This window comes from Chelonoidis abingdonii, chromosome 9 (assembly GCF_003597395.2).
Source record: "Chelonoidis abingdonii isolate Lonesome George chromosome 9, CheloAbing_2.0, whole genome shotgun sequence".
NCBI classification, from domain to species: domain Eukaryota; kingdom Metazoa; phylum Chordata; order Testudines; family Testudinidae; genus Chelonoidis; species Chelonoidis abingdonii.
This window is the reverse complement of record NC_133777.1, coordinates 54146618-54163922: the sequence shown is the minus strand read 5'-3', so window position 1 is coordinate 54163922 and position 17305 is coordinate 54146618.

The following is a 17305-nucleotide window of genomic DNA, read 5'->3' as shown; positions in this document are numbered from 1 at the left end:
GAAATCATCATATAACCTCTCTAAAAATCCCTGATATGCCCACAATCTTGAAGACAGGGTGACGACATCTACACAATCTCAAAATTATATATATAATATGATAGATATAGCAGTGCCAAGTGACAGCAACATCAGGAAGAAGGAATATGAGAAGCTGGAGAAGTACCAAGGCCTGAAAGAGGAACTAGAGAGGATGTGGAAAGTGAAGGCCAAAGTGGTCCCAGTGGCGGTAGGAGCACTCGGGGCTGTGACTCCTAAGATGGGTGAGTGGATCCAACAGATCCCAGGAACAACATCAGAGCACTCTGTCCAGAAGAGTGCAGTGCTAGGAACAGCTAAGATACTGCGCAGAACCCTCAAACTCCCAGGCCTCTGGTAGAGGACCCGAGGTTGAGGAAGACACATACCACCCATAGGGGTGAGAGGGGAATTTTTATTATTATTATTTTTTTTTATATAGGAATAGGTTCAGGAAAGGACAACAAAAATTATTAGGGGTATGGAACAGCTGCCAGAAGCTGAGAATGGATGACAGGGGATGGATCACTGACTATCTGTTCTGTTCATTCCCTCTGGGGCACTTGGCATTGACTACTGTCAGATGACAGGATCCTGGGCTAGATGGACCTTTGGCCAGACCCTGTAGACACACTTCATCATCCAGAAAACTCAAGACCTTATTCCCACTCTACCCCCTTTGTAACATCCAGAAAGCCATAATATCTGGAAGACTCATTTATTTCAGACACTGCAGAACTCTTCCTCTTCAACAAATCAGTCAACAAAAGCAATTAAACATCGCTCAGATGAAGCTTGGGATCAGGCTCTTTTTGAGGGACAGTGGAAGCAAGGAGCTATATACACAACAACACTTACTCTACAGATATTTAGCATTTGTTTAGAATAAAGAATACATCACAGTGCCAGATGGTAATATACCATGGGTGGCTGGTGAATCAGTTGTTGGGGAAGCTAGCCCCCAGCCCCAGAGTGGGTCTCTGGTCCCAGCCCTAGTGCATTCCTGAATCCTGGTGGCACACTGGCCAACCCCCACCCAAGCCCGAGCCCCAGCCAGCCTGGGCTAGGGAAGAGCAGGAAGGAACTGCAGGAAGGGAGTTGGGGCAGACTGTGGGCAGGGTCATGCCAGGCAGTTTGGGGAGGCACAGCCTCCCCGACCTATGATACCTACTGCTCATGGTAATATACCTATCTCATAGAATAGGAAGGGACCTCGAATATCTCCATATATTAAGCGCCACAAGCTGTACACTTTGGAGTACATAAGACTGTCACAAAATAGATAACATTTAGAGGCAATTTAGCTTGGTTACAAGCACCTAGTTCTTGATATAAATTGAAACAAAACTAGAATTTGCAAATGTAATAAGATGATCTCACTTATTGTGTCACTTTCCACTCTAAAGCATTCTAAGTTCTGTCAATTATATAGCCCAGAACCACTATATAGCCCAGTACCTCAACAGCAAACCATAGTTCAGAATAGAAAATCTCCGAGCTTAAACAAAAACAAAAACAAAAACAAAAAAAAAACACCACTGAAAACCCTAGACCTTGGACCCCAAAAGATGACTGCTTGATCTGCTAAATATATTATTCTTGTGGCTTCTCCAAACCAAATTGAGAGAGGCATCTGTTTTTTTTCTCCAAAGGGAGACACAGTTACCCACCCTTGATAGCCAGACGCAAAATGCAATGATTAAAGCAATTAGTGGCCTAGCACTTGCAGGAAACTATACAAAAAGTCAAACAACCCTGTGATGTTCAACAATCCCATTCTCAAACAAAAGTTAAGTAATATCAACTCGCAATCAGTTATGAAGTACAGGTAACATTTTCAAAGACGCTTGAATTCTGTTTTCAAAAGTCACTTTTGAAAACGGAACTTCAAGCTCCTAAATCATTTGAAATACTTTTGAAAATTTCCCCTTTCGCTACACTAGTCTACCCCTCACTGCATTAGCAAGGCAATAATAAAGAAACCTATTCAACAGACAGTAACTTTCCAGCTATACAGAGCTCTTCTTCAGGTCTGGGAGAGGTACTCTGTGTCTCAGCCAAATACAAGACTTAACAAAATAGTTTAGCATCACAAGTATGCCTTGTGAGGTATCATTTGAGAAGTCATGATATGTTGAACATTACTATCCTGTTGAATTATATGAGTTACCATTGTATCTGAAGTTATACTATATATGTTACTGAAATAAACAGAGTCTGGGAGGTGCCCACAGATGGTCTTTCAGTGGCAAAGGAGCAACTAACCCCCCCCCAAGACAGATTTACATTAGGACTAGGGGCCATGTTTGAGACAGTATCTTTCTATGTCCATGGATTTTGGGGGGGGGGGGGGAATGACTTAACATGGAAAAGTGATAACACAAGAATACCACATCACCTGCGGGTGAACACTTCTCAAAGCGATCACTCTGTATCTGACCTATTAATCCTCATACGAAACCTGCAAAAAAAAAAAAAAAAAAAAAAAAACTTTCAAAAGCCTGAGAGCTTAAATTCATAACTTTGCTAGACACTAAAAATCAGGGACTGATCAGAGACACTGGATTTATGGCTGATTACAATAATCTGTAAATCACTAACCTGCCTTTTTGTCCTATGAGGAGAGGGGCATTAATGACCACTTCACCTTGAATGGTTCCTTAGAATAAGGACCACCTACCTGTGTTAAACAACTATCTATTCAAACTTGTGACACTCCAAGTACCTTTCTCAGACCTGAAGAGGAAATCTGTGTTGCTCCAAAACTTCTCACCAACAGAAGTTGGTTCAATAAAAATTACCTCACCCATCTTGTCTAACATCCTGGGATCGGCATGGCTACAACACCACATACAAATTGTTTGACACAAGTGATCACTTCTCTTTTGGATGAAAGAATAAACAAACCTACCTTTCCCCCTGTGCCTTATACTAAACACTTTTCCTTAGTGATGGCCTACATTTTCAACCAATCGGTGTCCGAGCCACTGCAAAAAAACCCAACTCTTTTAAATACAATACAGTGGGTTCCTGAATGACTTAGTACCTTCAATAAGAAGCCAATTAATCCATTATATTATACAGTGAGGCACTGCTAGAGTTTTGTGGACAGATTCCTCAGCAGGTAAGCTGATATAGCTCCAGAGCCACACTGATTTACATCAACTGAGAATCTGACCAATAATTAATTTCCTGGACAGCTTTTTAGTAACATTTAACAACTATACAGCAATTTACTAGAACAATACTGGAGGGAGGGGGGTCTACCTCATATGCATCTGTATTCTCAAAAATTTGAGCAGTTGACAGTCATTAAATACAATTTTTAAAATTAACTTTAAATCTTGTAGTTCCCAAGTTAATGCAAACCTGCAGCAGCATCCCCTATTCCTCCTTCACAATACAAGTATTTTTCCAGTGGTTTGCCTCAACTGCAGTAGTTGAATTTGGCAAGGTGCTGGATCAGTTTGTAGGCATGCATGAAATCAAGTTCAACTGTGGAGTTACTTCAAATATTAAAGTGTGTAACCAAAGACTGACTTTTTGTTTAATTCGTGTCTTTTCTAAGCACAAATGGATTAGCAGCAGATTTGAGGTAATTAATTATAATTATTAACTTCCAAGGGCAATAAGGCATAATAGACTCATTAAAAGAAATGTTTCCATTTGGACTATGCTGGGTTCTCTGTTCTAACGCAGTATAAACATATTTGTTAAAATGGCTAGAGTCAGATACGTTCCCTCACATCGAACAGTGGCTCTCTCATCAAAGTAGCTCCATTGACTAAAGAAAATCCACCTGGACTCTTTTAGGCATTTTCAACCTGTAATGGACAAATTCCCTTCCTTCTGGGACAAACACCATGGTCTTCATTTGAGCATGAGTCAATGGGAGTTTTAATTAAGGATCATAGAAATTTGGCCTTACAAATACTTATTGCTGTTATCTTGACTTCCAAACAAAAAACCATCACCACCTAGTCTAACACCCACCTCAACAGCATGATACAAATTGTAATTTTGCAATAGTTTAAGAGCCAAAATTATTTTTTTCAAATTATCGTCTATTTGATGTTCCTCTAAGTACAGGAATATTTTACAACCTCATTTCATTACCAAGATACAAGTTCAATAACACTCATGAACCGAATATGTGGAGAACTCAATGCAGCCATTAACATACCCAATACATTGAAAACTCCACACTGCTTTAATAAAATTCTCCACATACCAGCACACTTTTAGTCTAACCCAGCCCAGGCACACCGAAGCTGCCTTACTGTGCATGCTAAAGAGATAATGCCCATCACCACTTTGAAAACAACATCCCAACTATATCAACCAGTTTTAAAAAAAACATTTAAAAGGAAGTGAAACCTAGGGTGCATTTTTTAAAAAAGTAGCTGTGAAGATGAGGAATTAAGCTAATTTAAAAGGAATGCTTATTTATTTTATGGCCTATGTGCACTCTGAAGGTTCAGTTTCTGACACAAGATAAATTAAATAACTTTCCAGCTTGTCTGTCTGGCTCAAGGACCATATAAGATCACAAATAAGCGTGATAGGGATTTCCATCAATTAAGTAATTATCCTAGGGGAGGTAGTAGGGGAGAGATGAGGTGAAACAAACAGTTACTTTTGCACACCTTCTGGGCTGCAATGTCTATCCACAAAGAGGAATATTACAAACTTAGCTCAGAACTCTCATGTTTCTGATTTTACCTCTGAACCTTTCACATGATTTTAGCAGTGTTGTATGTCTTAATGCTCTGCTGTCAAAATGGTGCAGAGCCTCTATGTACTGAAACCCATTTTTACAATCAAGTAGGATAGCACAGAGAGATATAATGGATTAATTAACAAGGTTTGTGGATGTTAGACTCTGTTCACTCTTCGCAGTTACATGTCACCTAGCGTCCTAAGACACTACAACTCATTTATTAATAAGTGGTTAAAATATACCTTTCAGATCACTTCATTTAAATATGTATTTCTTTTTATACCATATGCACATAGGTTGCACACACTGTGCAGACACTATCATATTGTCTGGGGTACCTCTGCTACAGTCACCTCTTTGCATAACTAATTTCCCCTCACCAGATAGTAGACTAAGTGCCGAATTTAGCAGATTGGCAATTCACGTTGCATCATATACACACTTGGTTGCAATCATTTTTCAGCAATCCTTCAGTTTTCACTTTTGGACAGTGATGGACAAGTTTCACTGGATCCCACTGAGAGGAAAAAAAATATATTCTCTTTACAGAGCTTGTCATTCTCAAATGAGCTAGGGGTCACTTATTTGGGATATTCTGGCTCAACTTTAGTGCAATAGGCTCAGGAGGCAATGTATACAGTATATTGCATTTTTTCTTATGGAATGAAAGGCCCCAATACAGCAGCACATCTCTTTAACGTTAAGCACATGCTTAAGTCCATCCCTCTTCTGCAAAGCATTACTACATGCTTAAATAAAAGAATTAGGTGTTGTATTAACTTTAAGCATGTTTGGGGCTTTGCTGAAGTGTGGCCTTAATATAAGGCCAACTTATTTTTTCTTTAAACAAGTGTTTGAACCATCCAATTTAGCAAAGCAAGTAAAACTAATGGAGTAAAAGCACATCTGCTGCGGCAAAACTATTTTAGGATGAATAAATCTTATACAGTGATGATACATGTCCCTCCATTTCATCAGGTACATCAAGAAATCAGAGACAGAAATATGGAAGCAGCTACTCAAAACAGGACAGAAAAGGTCAGTCTGACACCTAAACACCTTCATCACAAAGTACCTTTCAAAACAAATTCATGTGAATACATTTCAAAAATCAAATGGAGTTTCAAGAAGCCACATAGAAAAGTCTCCTCTTCTACCCAGTTCACGTTTGTCACAGAATGACAGAAGGTAAATGTTCCAGTTACTTTCTTTTGTGGGGGAGGGGAGGGACCACCATGGAAATGTGTCCATCCTTCCCAAAATGGAATTTTCTGCAAAACATTCCATTAAAAAAAAAGTTTTGTTTTTTTTGTTTACACACACACAGAAACTTTAAAGGAACCAATTCAGCCAGCTCCTTATGTGGAGACTTTTTTAAAATTGTTTTTGGTATTGCCCCATGTGATGTTTGATTAGTCACATGGTGGGGGCAGAAAAAAGCTGAAAGGTTCCATTTAAAACATTTTCCAGAAATTAAAAACTGAAACATTTAAAAAATCCACAGAAAATTTTGAAAAACAACTCATAGCAATACATCTTTTCACCCTAGTACTTCACAATTTCCTATGTAAAGTGTGCAGCTAGCATTAATAAAGCTTGTGCCTTTGTATCAGGCTTGTTGCCTGAAGAACCAGAATGACTTTAGTCAGCTGCACCTCAGAGCAGTTTTACTCATTTTCTAGCTAAAACTAGGCTTTCCTCCAGTTAAACGACAATCATTTGTTTTACTTTGATAGGTCCTACTAAATAATGGTGTCATCAGTAAACATCTGGCTTCTTCCAAGCAGATTAGGAATCCAATGAGGAAAGTGTGTTTATAATTCTAATTTGAAACGCAGCACATTAATATGCTGATTCTCATAATGTTTGCCTTAACCTGTTTGGAGAAATTATGACTACAAATATCTTGTACAGAACACCTCTAAACTACCAGCTTGTATAAACAACATAAGAGCCGATGCAGCCTCATACAGATGATTAGAACCATTTCAGAGGCAATCATGATTAGCGCTTTGGCTCGAAGCCATGTTTTACACATAAACAAAGCATCTGTTTCTGAGTTCTTGTCCCAAGCTAATAGACCCACCTTCACTATTACTAATAAGCACATTCAAGAGGGCCAGATGGCCTAGCTGAAAGAGCCCTGGTTTTTCCTGAGCGAAGCATACTGGAGCGATAGAGCCAACATTGGCTCCAAATCATATTTCCTTGGGCTCTAGGTGCCAGTAAGACAAGGTGTAAACTGGCTCCTCAAAAGAAGAACGTAAATACTGGGGCCATCCATTATTCAGAATTGGCACCAATCCAGCTAGGGTTCCTCCTGACCATCCCTTCTCGGCAGGGGCGGCTCTAACTTTTTTGCCACCCCAAGCATGGCAGTCAGGCAGCCTTCGGTGGCACACCTGAGGGAGGTCCCTGGTCCCGCGGATTCGACAGTGCACCTGTGGGAGGTCCTCGGTCCCGCCGATTAGGCGTACCCGCTGCCAAATTGCCACCGATTCTGCGGGACCTCCCACAGGCAAGCAACCAAAGGCTGCCTGACTGCTGCCCTCTCAGGGACCGGCAGGGCGCCCCCCGCCCCATGGCTTGCCGCCACAGGCACACGCTTGGAGCGCTGATGCCTGAAGCCACCACTGCTTCTCGTAGGTACAGTGAAAACAGATGAAGTGCAGCGTGCTCCTGCTGGAGTCAGTGTATTGCAGTGTAGATTGCTTCTATGCCTTGCAGGGTTCTGCAGACTCAGCAAATCCCTGCCTGCAGCCAAGCAGTACTGTTCAGTTGACTTCACTATGTTGTACATGTTTGACAATCAAGTGGTTTTACATATTTAATAAAGCACAGGGCTGTTGGAATAATCTGCATAGTGGGGGTGCTGAGAGCCATTGAACCAAACTGTATACCCGGTATATGCTGAAAACCACTTCAAACCAGGAGGTATGGTAGCACTCCTAGTTCCAGCAGCTATGAATTAAAGCATCATATTTAGCTAGTGGAACGGGCCTTGAAAATGATCTTGGGCTCCAAACAGCAACTGAAAATGAGAGCCACATACAGTAGCACTTGCATGGCTCTACACTAACATCTCCTTCCTTCTGTGACCCACATTCAAGTTTGACCAATGGTCATTTCTAAGTAGATTAGACTGAAGAGCAGCATCTGCTGAGAAGCTCAGGACTGATTTGACCCCGGAGAACTAGCGCAGAGAAATCTCTTCACGAGTCTTTTGAAAGAGACAGTCAGGTCGTAGTTAATGACAGGAGGAGTTCACCGTTTGGGTTCCTTGCACCATATAACTGGTTATTTAGAGACCTTCCTTTCCCCTCACACCATAATGTACAATGTGCTGTGCACCACCCAGCTGACAGAGGTGACTGGGTTTCCGCAGGGTGCATGAACAGAGGGTTGTTAATTATAAAGGACAGTTCATTATAAATTGAGTTTCATTGTAACAGAAGCAAATCACTTATTCAAAGACAGCCCCCTCCCATCCCCACACACACTGTTGTCATGCTTCACCTTGGGAGTAATAGCAAACTTCTTTATTCCTCTGACCATACTGCAGATGTGGCAAGCCCACCTCCCCTGTGCCACCACCGAGCTGCAGCCAGAGATTCTTCTGTACTTCTGCCCTCTAGGGAGTGGTGACTTTGGCTGATCTACGCTACAGAGTTGGTCAACATAAGGCAGTTTACATGGACTGAACTCAGTAAGTGTCCACACTAAAATGTAGCTCCCACTGACATGACTCACCCACTGCAACAACTGAGAGCATGGCTACACTTGCAGATATAGAGCACTGAGTTAAACCAGCCTTCAGAGAGCACAGTAGGGAAAGTGCTGCAGTCTGTCCACACTGACAGCTGCAAGCACACTGGCATGGCCATATTTGCGGCACTTGTAGCGGCATTGGGAGCAGTGCATTATGGGCAGCTATCCCACAGAGCACCTCTTCCCATTCTGGTGCTGTGGGAAAGGGGCAGGGCATTCTGGGTCCTGTCCCAATGCTCCATAATGCATCAGTTCACATCCCAGAAATCCTTCTGTGCACATTTGGCACCAACTTTAAATGTTTTTTTTGCACTGGGCGTTCTGTCTTCCCTTTCGGTCTGCAGGAATGGAGCCCAAAGGGCTGAGAAATATGCTGACAAGTCTCACCACCATGTAACATTTGGCAGTTGAGTTACTCCTTAAGATCCAAACTGACAGTGAGAACTGCAACAATTATATCGACTCAAGTAACTCATATGACACAAGATTTCTTGTGACATTCATGGACATGCTCACCACCACGGAATGCTGCTTTTGGACTCAAGAAACAAGCAGTGAGTGGTGGGATCACATTGCCATGCAAGTCTGGGATGACAAGCAGTGATAGCAGAAATTTCGGATAAGAAAAGCCACTTTCATGGTAGTGTGTGATGAGCTTGCCCCCACCCTGTGGCACAAGGACATGAGATTGAGAGCTGCCCTGACAGTGGAGAAGCGGGTGGCTATTGCAGTCTGGAAGCTGACAATTCCAGACAGTTACCAATCACTTGCTAACCAGTTTGGAGTGGGAAAGTCAACCATTGGAATCGTGTTGATGCAAGTTTGCAGGGCCATTAATTGTATCCTGCTCAATACCACCATGACTCTGGGTAATATGGATGGCTTTGCACAAATGGGTTTCCCTAACTGTGGAGGGATGATAGATCAGACACATATTCTTATTCTGGTACCAGCCCACCTAGCCTCTGAGTATATTAATCAGAAGGTATTTCTCTATAGTTCTCCAGGCACTTGTGGATCACGGTGGGCATTTCATTGACATTAATGCAGGCTGGCTCAGAAACGTGCATGACGCATGCATCTTTTGGAACACTGGTTTGTTGAGGAAGCTGCAAGCCGGGACTTTTTTTCCCAGACTAGAAGATCACAGTAGGTGAAGTCAGAATGCCCATTGTGATCCTTGGAGAGCCCACCTACTCTTTAATGCCACGGCTCATGAAACCCTACACAGGGAGCCTGACAGCAGCAAGGAGCAGTGCAGCAGGCTGAGTTGGTGCAGAATGACTGTTGAGTGTGCATTTGGCTGTTTGAAGGGCTGCTTGTGCTCTCCGTATGGGAAGCTGGACCTGGCCGATGACAGCATCCCTGTGTTTATATCCACATGCTGTACCCTCCATAACATTAGTGAAGGGAAGAGTGAAACCTTTACTCAGACATGGACCTCGGAGGTTCAACACCTGGAAGCTGAATTTGAACAGCCAGAGAGCAGAGCTATTAGAGGGGCTCAGCGTGGGGCTGCAAGGATTAGGGATGCCTTAAGGGAGCAATTTGAGGCTGAAAGCCAACAGTAATATCTGGTGCCCTGCATGGGAATGAAGTGCAGTGGTTCCACTGTTAGTAGGAATCTCTTTGCTACATTTAATTGCAGTGTCTGTTGCATTCCAGGGCTAAGGTATCTTACTTTATGCAATAAAAATGTTCTCAAAGTAAAAAAAAAAATCCATATATTGAAAAGAAACAACTGCTTTGGAAACAGCAAGGGAAAGAGGGGGGACGGGAACAGTACAGTTACAGATTTGTTTATGATCTGTTACCATACTCAGCCTTCCTGTCTGGAGTGCTGTGCAATGAGTGCTGCACTTCAGGATCGCTATACTGCATGGTGATGGGGGTTGAGCGCAGTGAGTAAGGGTCATTGTTTTCAGGGCTGGGTGGTGAAGCTACAGGTGTTGGAGGCAGCTGGTGGCAATAAGAACCTGGATATTGGGGAAAGTGGGGTGGAAGTGATATGGAGGCACAAGGGAAAGAGTTTTGTAACTAGGGTTGTAGTACTCCGCCTGAATGGCTATGAGGGCCTGGACTGAGTCCACTTGGTGCTCCATGACACTTAGCAGCCGATCTGTGCTTTGCTGCTAGAGCTCCATGCTTTTGTGCTGGCGATCCACATGCTGTTGGCAGATCCTCCTTTCACTCTCCCTCCACTCCTGTGCTTTCAGATTCTCGTTAAGTGACTGCTGCATTACTTCATGCAGCATGTCTTTGGCTCTATGTGACCTCTGAGTCTTTGCAGCCTCTTGGCCAGTGATAACATGGATGGTTGAGATCTCAAGGTTGTGTCTGTAAAGGCAAAGTCAACACTTAACAGAGGCAGCATTGCTCACACCAGACAGAGCAATGATTCCTCTGTACTTAAGGAGGGCAAGCACAGTCTACAAAATAGCATAATTTGCCCATCCCAAAGTGAGCACACATAACCCATGGGAGCCCCACAATGGTGAGTATGCACAAGATCCAGGGGAATGATTGTTTCAGGGCTGTAGTGTCCTCTGGGTTTTGGTGGCTTGGGGAGAGCCAACAGCTGCAAAGGGCCCCTATACTGAACACTGTCCCCACATTTTCCAAAGGAGTTCATCCTGGAAGATATCTTGCTGCTGAGGTGACCTGGGAAGCAAGGGAAGGTCTTCTGCTACAACGTGGCTTCCGCCCTGGCCCATATGCAGCTTGCCTGTGTGCAGCAATGGTCCCCCCCACCTCTCACAGCACAGTGGTGGGGACATGTTAGCCTGACTGGGACAAGGACCCCAGTGGCTCTCCCAAGAAACCTGCACAAGCGTATTGCCCAAGTTCTGGCTGAGACCTTTGAAAAGATCACTGAGGCTGATTACCATGATGTGAGAGCACATCAATGCCCTATTCCGCATCTAGGCATGCACGCAGCCCTAACCCTCCTTGCCCCAACAGACCACACTGAACAATTTTCTTCCTAAACTAAAAGCCACTTACTGGGCACATCCTGTAGTTGTTTTTTTCTTCCCCGAAGCACTGGCCACCGTGACTGGCTACCTTCCTCCTGGCTTGAGAGCAGCTCCTGGCTGCATGCATCTAGAGATTCTGGGGTGTCTTCCTCTGCCTCAGCACCCTTGGTCCTGCTTTGCTCCTCCTCCTGCCTTGTTAAACTGGGCTCTGAAGTGTCCATGGTGGTACTCTGAGTGAAGGCGGGGCCACTGCAAGTATCGTGTCCAGCTCTTTGTAGAAGTGGCAGGTCACAGGGGCAGCATTAGAGTGACAGTTTGCCTCACAGGCTTTGCAGTAGGCATTCTGCAGTTCCTTCACTTTAACCCTGCACTGCAGTGCATCCCGGTCATGGCCCCTTTCCATCATGTCGCTTGATATCTGCCCCAAGTCCTATGGCTGGAGCGCAGCTGGGACTGGACAGCTTCCTCCTCCCAAACACTGAGGTCCAGCACCTCACCATTGCTCCATATTGGGGATTGCCTGGAGCATGGAGGCATGGTCATCTGGAAAAGTTTGCTGAGAGCACTCCATGCCTGGCTGAGCAAACAGGAAGGGGATTTTCAAAATTCCCAGAGCATTTGAAGGGTGGGTCTGATGGTCGGTCACCTGGGGGCAGGGCAGTAAAGTTCAAACTAATGACCAGAGTGTCTAGAACAGGCATTGTGGGACACTCCTGGAGGCTGATCAGAGTGCATTAACAGACCAGGGCATCCACGCTGGTACTGCAGTGCTCCAACAGGGGTGCATCAACTGTTATTCCACTCACTGAGGTGGAGTACAAGGAGCGCTCTAGCTGTGGAGTCAGAGCGCTCTACATGCCTTGCCAGTGTGGACGAGTTGTGAGTTAGAGCATATTAAAGCAGCTCAGTGTGCTCTAACTCGCAAGTGTAGCCATGCCCTTAGTAACTCCACCTCAGAGAGGCATAGCAATGTAGTTAGATCAATGCATTGTCAGTGTAGACACTGCATTGCTTACATTGACTGTTGCTGCCTTTCAGAACCTATCCCACAACGCCACACACTAGCAGTTAAATTGGTGCAAGTATTCCTGGTGAGGACACACAAAAGCTATTTAGTTACCACAGTAGCTGTATCTTAGGTCAACTTAATTTGATAGTGGATACTTGCCCTTTGTTTCTCCTCACCAAGTGGGAGAAGGTGATAACAGCACTTAATACCTCTCTGGGGCAAAGCACTCTCCATAAGCAGAGTGACAAATGGAGAAAACCCACTGAAATGCACTGAAGCAACTCAGGACTTTCACTCCCCTTCATTATAAGCAGGTTTCACTGTAGCTTTAATAGCACTCCAGGATCTCATGAGATGGAAGGAAAAATAAAAATGTAAAATATTCTTACTATTTTTCTCTGCTGCCAATCTAATGATCATTACAAGCACCACACTTGGGATATTCATTGGCTTTAAATTTAAGTCATGAAGTGCAGACACTTCACAGCATGGAACAGCAGAGATACTCCATCTGTGGGAGTGCACTGTCGACTGGAATGACTCAGACATGAAAACAAAGATCCTGTCGTAACATATTTAATCCAACAAAGGTGTTTGGAATCCAGTCTATTAACAGAGCCACATTGTAGCAGAATGGTTTATCAGCTTTTAATCACTTGAAGGATTCTATCAGTCAAAGGTTATGGAATCAGCTGCCACAGCACAGAAGCCAGCAAACAGAGCTGTAAACAGGGGAGTCTGAGTGGGAGTTTACAGAGGGAGTTTGGGGGAAGATTAAGAGAGGCAGGCAGAGGAACACAGGCTACTGAAGGGAGTGTGCAGTGTTCTAGCAGTGTCTTGGTGCTTGTTGGGGGTTTGTTTTCTGTGGAGGGTGGTGGTTTGGTTTGTGTTTCCCAGATTTACAGGATTTAGGTGGGAAGCCTATGACAGATACAGAGGCAGCAGTTGTAGTGACCCAAGCAGTGGAAGTCACAATGAAGATGACTGGATGTGGAAGGTGCAGCATGTACACGATCCTGGAGGGGGTACCTGAGAAGAGTTTTGTCTGCATGCAGTGCTGCCTGACAGAACTGATGGAAGAAAAGATCCAAGGACTGAAGATGCAGATGGCAACTCTGGTAGAGTTTAGAAGGAGGTTCGAGCAGATGGAGCAAAGACATGAGACCGAAGAGGAAAGGTCAGACTTGCAGATGGAAGCAGGACCAAAGAATTCTGAGGGATGACTGCTGGGTGAGCAAAGTGGACAGTGGAAGCATGTGACTAAGAACCAGACAGAGGAAAAGACAGACTAGTGAAGGAGCAACAGAGCTCAGGAACAGGTTTGCGGAGTTGAAAAATGAAGGGGCACAGCAGGTGGTCGCTGAAGGTGAGAGGGCGAGGAAGAAGAGAAGAGCAGCTAGCCCTATAAAGAGAGAGGGGAAAAAGTCAATGGAGATGAACCAAACATGAGCCCCAGGAGGATATGGGATGAGTTGCAGAGGACTGCAAGGGTGAATAGGAAGCGAGAGGACTTGCAGCCAGAGGGAACAGGGGATAAATGGGAGAATCACACTGTCACCAGGAAAAGGCAGTTCTATGTGATTGGGGACTCCTTACTGAGAATAGACAGGCCTGTAACCAGAGCTCATCCAGAGACCAGAAGGGTGTGCTGTCTTCTGGGTGCTAAGATATGGGATGTGGACCCCAATAGGAGCGGGAAAGAATCTGCTGATTGTCCTTCATGTGAAAACAAGTGATACAGCTAGATTCTTGCTGGAACGTATCAAAGGAGACTATGCCAGGCTGGGGAACACACTTAAGGAAACTGAGGCTCAGGTGATCTTCAGTGGGATTCTGCCTGTTCCTAGAGAAGGGCAACAAAGGTGTGACAAGATTATGGTGATCAGATGGCTCAGGCAGTGGTGCTTTAAGGAGGGCTTCGGGATGTATGGCCACTGAGAGGCATTAGTGGACAGAGGACTGTTCTCTCAGGATGGACTTCACCTGAGTAGGGAGGGAAAGAGACTTCTAGGATGGAGGCTGGCACAACTGATTAAGAGAGCTTTAAACTAGGAATTGGGGGGAGATGTCCAGGTAATCGCCATGCCAGATTTTAACATTGAGAGGGAAGAAAACAAAGACAGGATACTATTGTAGGCAGGAGAATGGACATACAGAGGAAGGGTAGTGTAGATACCATTCTAATAGATGATACTGGTGGTAGAATGTCTGGGCCTAATCGGGTAAAGAATGTGAGTGAAGCCAAACAGCAAGAATTAAGATGTTTGTACACCAATGCGAAGAGCCCAGGTAACAAAATGGAGGAACTAGAGTTACTGGGGCAGGAAGAAAAACTGGATATTATAGAGATAACAGAAACATGGTGGAATAGTAGTCATGACTGGAGTACAGGTATTGAACGTGTGGCAGAGCTCTGACCTTGCCCCTGGGGGTCCCATGCGTCTAGGCGGTTTATGCTAGCCTCAGTGGCTTATGTGACCCTCCACATAGCCCTTCTCTCTCTCTCTAGGGCCAGGGTTACAGTCTACTGAGCCCTTTTCATCAGAGGTCAGCAAAGAGGTTGCTAAGAGAACTCCCACAATCTCTGTTGTCCCTGGGGGCTTATTTCAGAACAGTTTATCCTCCTGTCCTGACAGGGGCCTGACTTTCCCTCCCAAAAGATGTTCCTGTAGTGGTGGGTTGAGTGGGGGGAGGGGGAGGGAAGAACCCGGGCCTGCCCTCGAAGCCAGGTTCCTGCCCAGGGACCCTAATGGTAGCAGCTGACCTTTCACTGCCAGAGTTGCTCTATTTCCCTGGGCCACTTCCTCATAGCTCTCCTGCTTCTCCCTTCTTTACCTCTTACCTTAGGGTTCCCTTTCTGATGGTTTGAGGGTGTCATTAACCAGCCCTTCAGCCACACTTCCTCTCCTCTGCCTGACTGGAGGGAGCCCTTAGAGTCAGGTGTTCTCATTAGCCTGGAGCAGCCCCAGCTCTGGTCAGTCAGGGAACAGAAAACTGTTAATCCAGTGGCCAGTATATCTGCTTTCTGCTGTACCCAACTGGCCTGGGTCTAATCGCAAAGGGTATGTGCTGTTTAGGAAAGAGAAATAAAGGCAAAGGTGGTGGAGTAGCCTTGTATATCAATGATGAGGTAGACCAAAAAAATAAGAAGGGATGGAATGGATAAGACAGTCTGTCTGGGCAAAACTCACATTGTGGAAGAAAGCTACTATAGCCTCTCTTGAGATAGTGCTTGGAGCGTGCTATAGGCCACCAGGATCTGATCTGGATATGGACAGAAATCTCTTTAATATTTTTAATTAAGTAAATACTAATGGGAATTGTGTGATCATAGGAGACTAACTTCCCAGATATAGACTGGAGGACAAGTGCTAGTAATAATAGGGCTCAGATTTTCCTAGATGCGATAGCTGATGGCTTCCTTCACCAAGTAGTTGCTGAACCAACAAGAGGGGATGCCATTTTAGATTTGGTTTTGGTGAGTAGTGAGGACCTCAGAAGAAATGGTTGTAGGGGACAACCTTGGTTCAAGCAATCTTGAGCTAATTCAGTTTAAACTAAATGGAAGGATAAACAAAAACAGATCTGTGACTAGGGTTTATTTTATAAGGGCTAACTTTTTAAAGAATTAAGGAAATTAGTTAGGGAAGTGGATTGGACTGAAGAATCTGGGGATCTAAAGGTGGAGGAAGCCTGCAATTACTTCAAGTCAAAGCTGCAGAAACTATCAGAAGCCTGCATCCCAAGAAAAGAGGAAGAATTCATAAGCAGGAGTTGTAGACCAGCATCTCAGAAGAGGTGATATAGAAAAAGCAGAAAGCTCTACAAGGAAGGAAGATGGCGCGTGATTCAGCAAGAAAAGCCTACCCTATTGAGGTCAGAATATGTAGGGATAAAATTAGAAAGGCCAAAAGCCATGTAGAGTTTGGACCTTGGCAGAGGGAATTGGAGAACCTTTTTACTAATTGGTTTTAGCAATAAGAATATACAAAGGAAGAAAGATAAGTGGGACCGAATTGCAGAAACACAGGATGGAGTGGACGGTTAAGGATAATCAGGCATGGGCCCAATATCTAAAACAAACTTTGCCTCAGTCTTTAATGAGTCCAGGGATAATGATACTTAGGGATAATGGTGAAGGACGACAAATCGGAATGGGAGTTGGAGGTAGATATTCACATCCAAGGTGGAACAGCCAAACTGAAACACGCGATTAATGAGGGAGACAAAATCAAGGGGCCCCAGATAATCTTCATCCAGAAATAAAGGAATGGCACATGAAATTACAAGCCCATTGCAAGAAAATTTTTAATGAATCTGTAAACTCCAGGGATTCTACTGTATGACTGGAGAATTGCTAACACTGTTCCTGTGCTTTAAGAAAGGGGAGGGGAAACAAAGAACCGGGCAGCACTACAGGCGTGATATTGACATCTGTACGTATGCAAGGTCTTGGAAAAAATTCTGAAGGAAAAGTAGTCAACAGAGACAATTGCTTATGTATGGAAATTGGACAAAATACAACATGGTTTTACAAAAGGGTAGATCATGCCAAACAACCTGATACTCCTCCTTGAGAAAGGAGACAGATTTTTTAGACAAAGGAAATGCAGTGGATCTAACTGTACCTCGATTTTCAGTGAAAGGCATTTGATAATGGTTCCACATGGGGAATTATTAAGGTTTAAATTAGAAAGATGGGGATCATATGAAATTGAAAGGTGGATAAGGAACTGGTTAAAGAGGAGACTACAAAAGGTCATACGGAAAGGTGAACTGTCAGGCTGGAGGGAGGTTACTAGTGAGTTCCCAGGG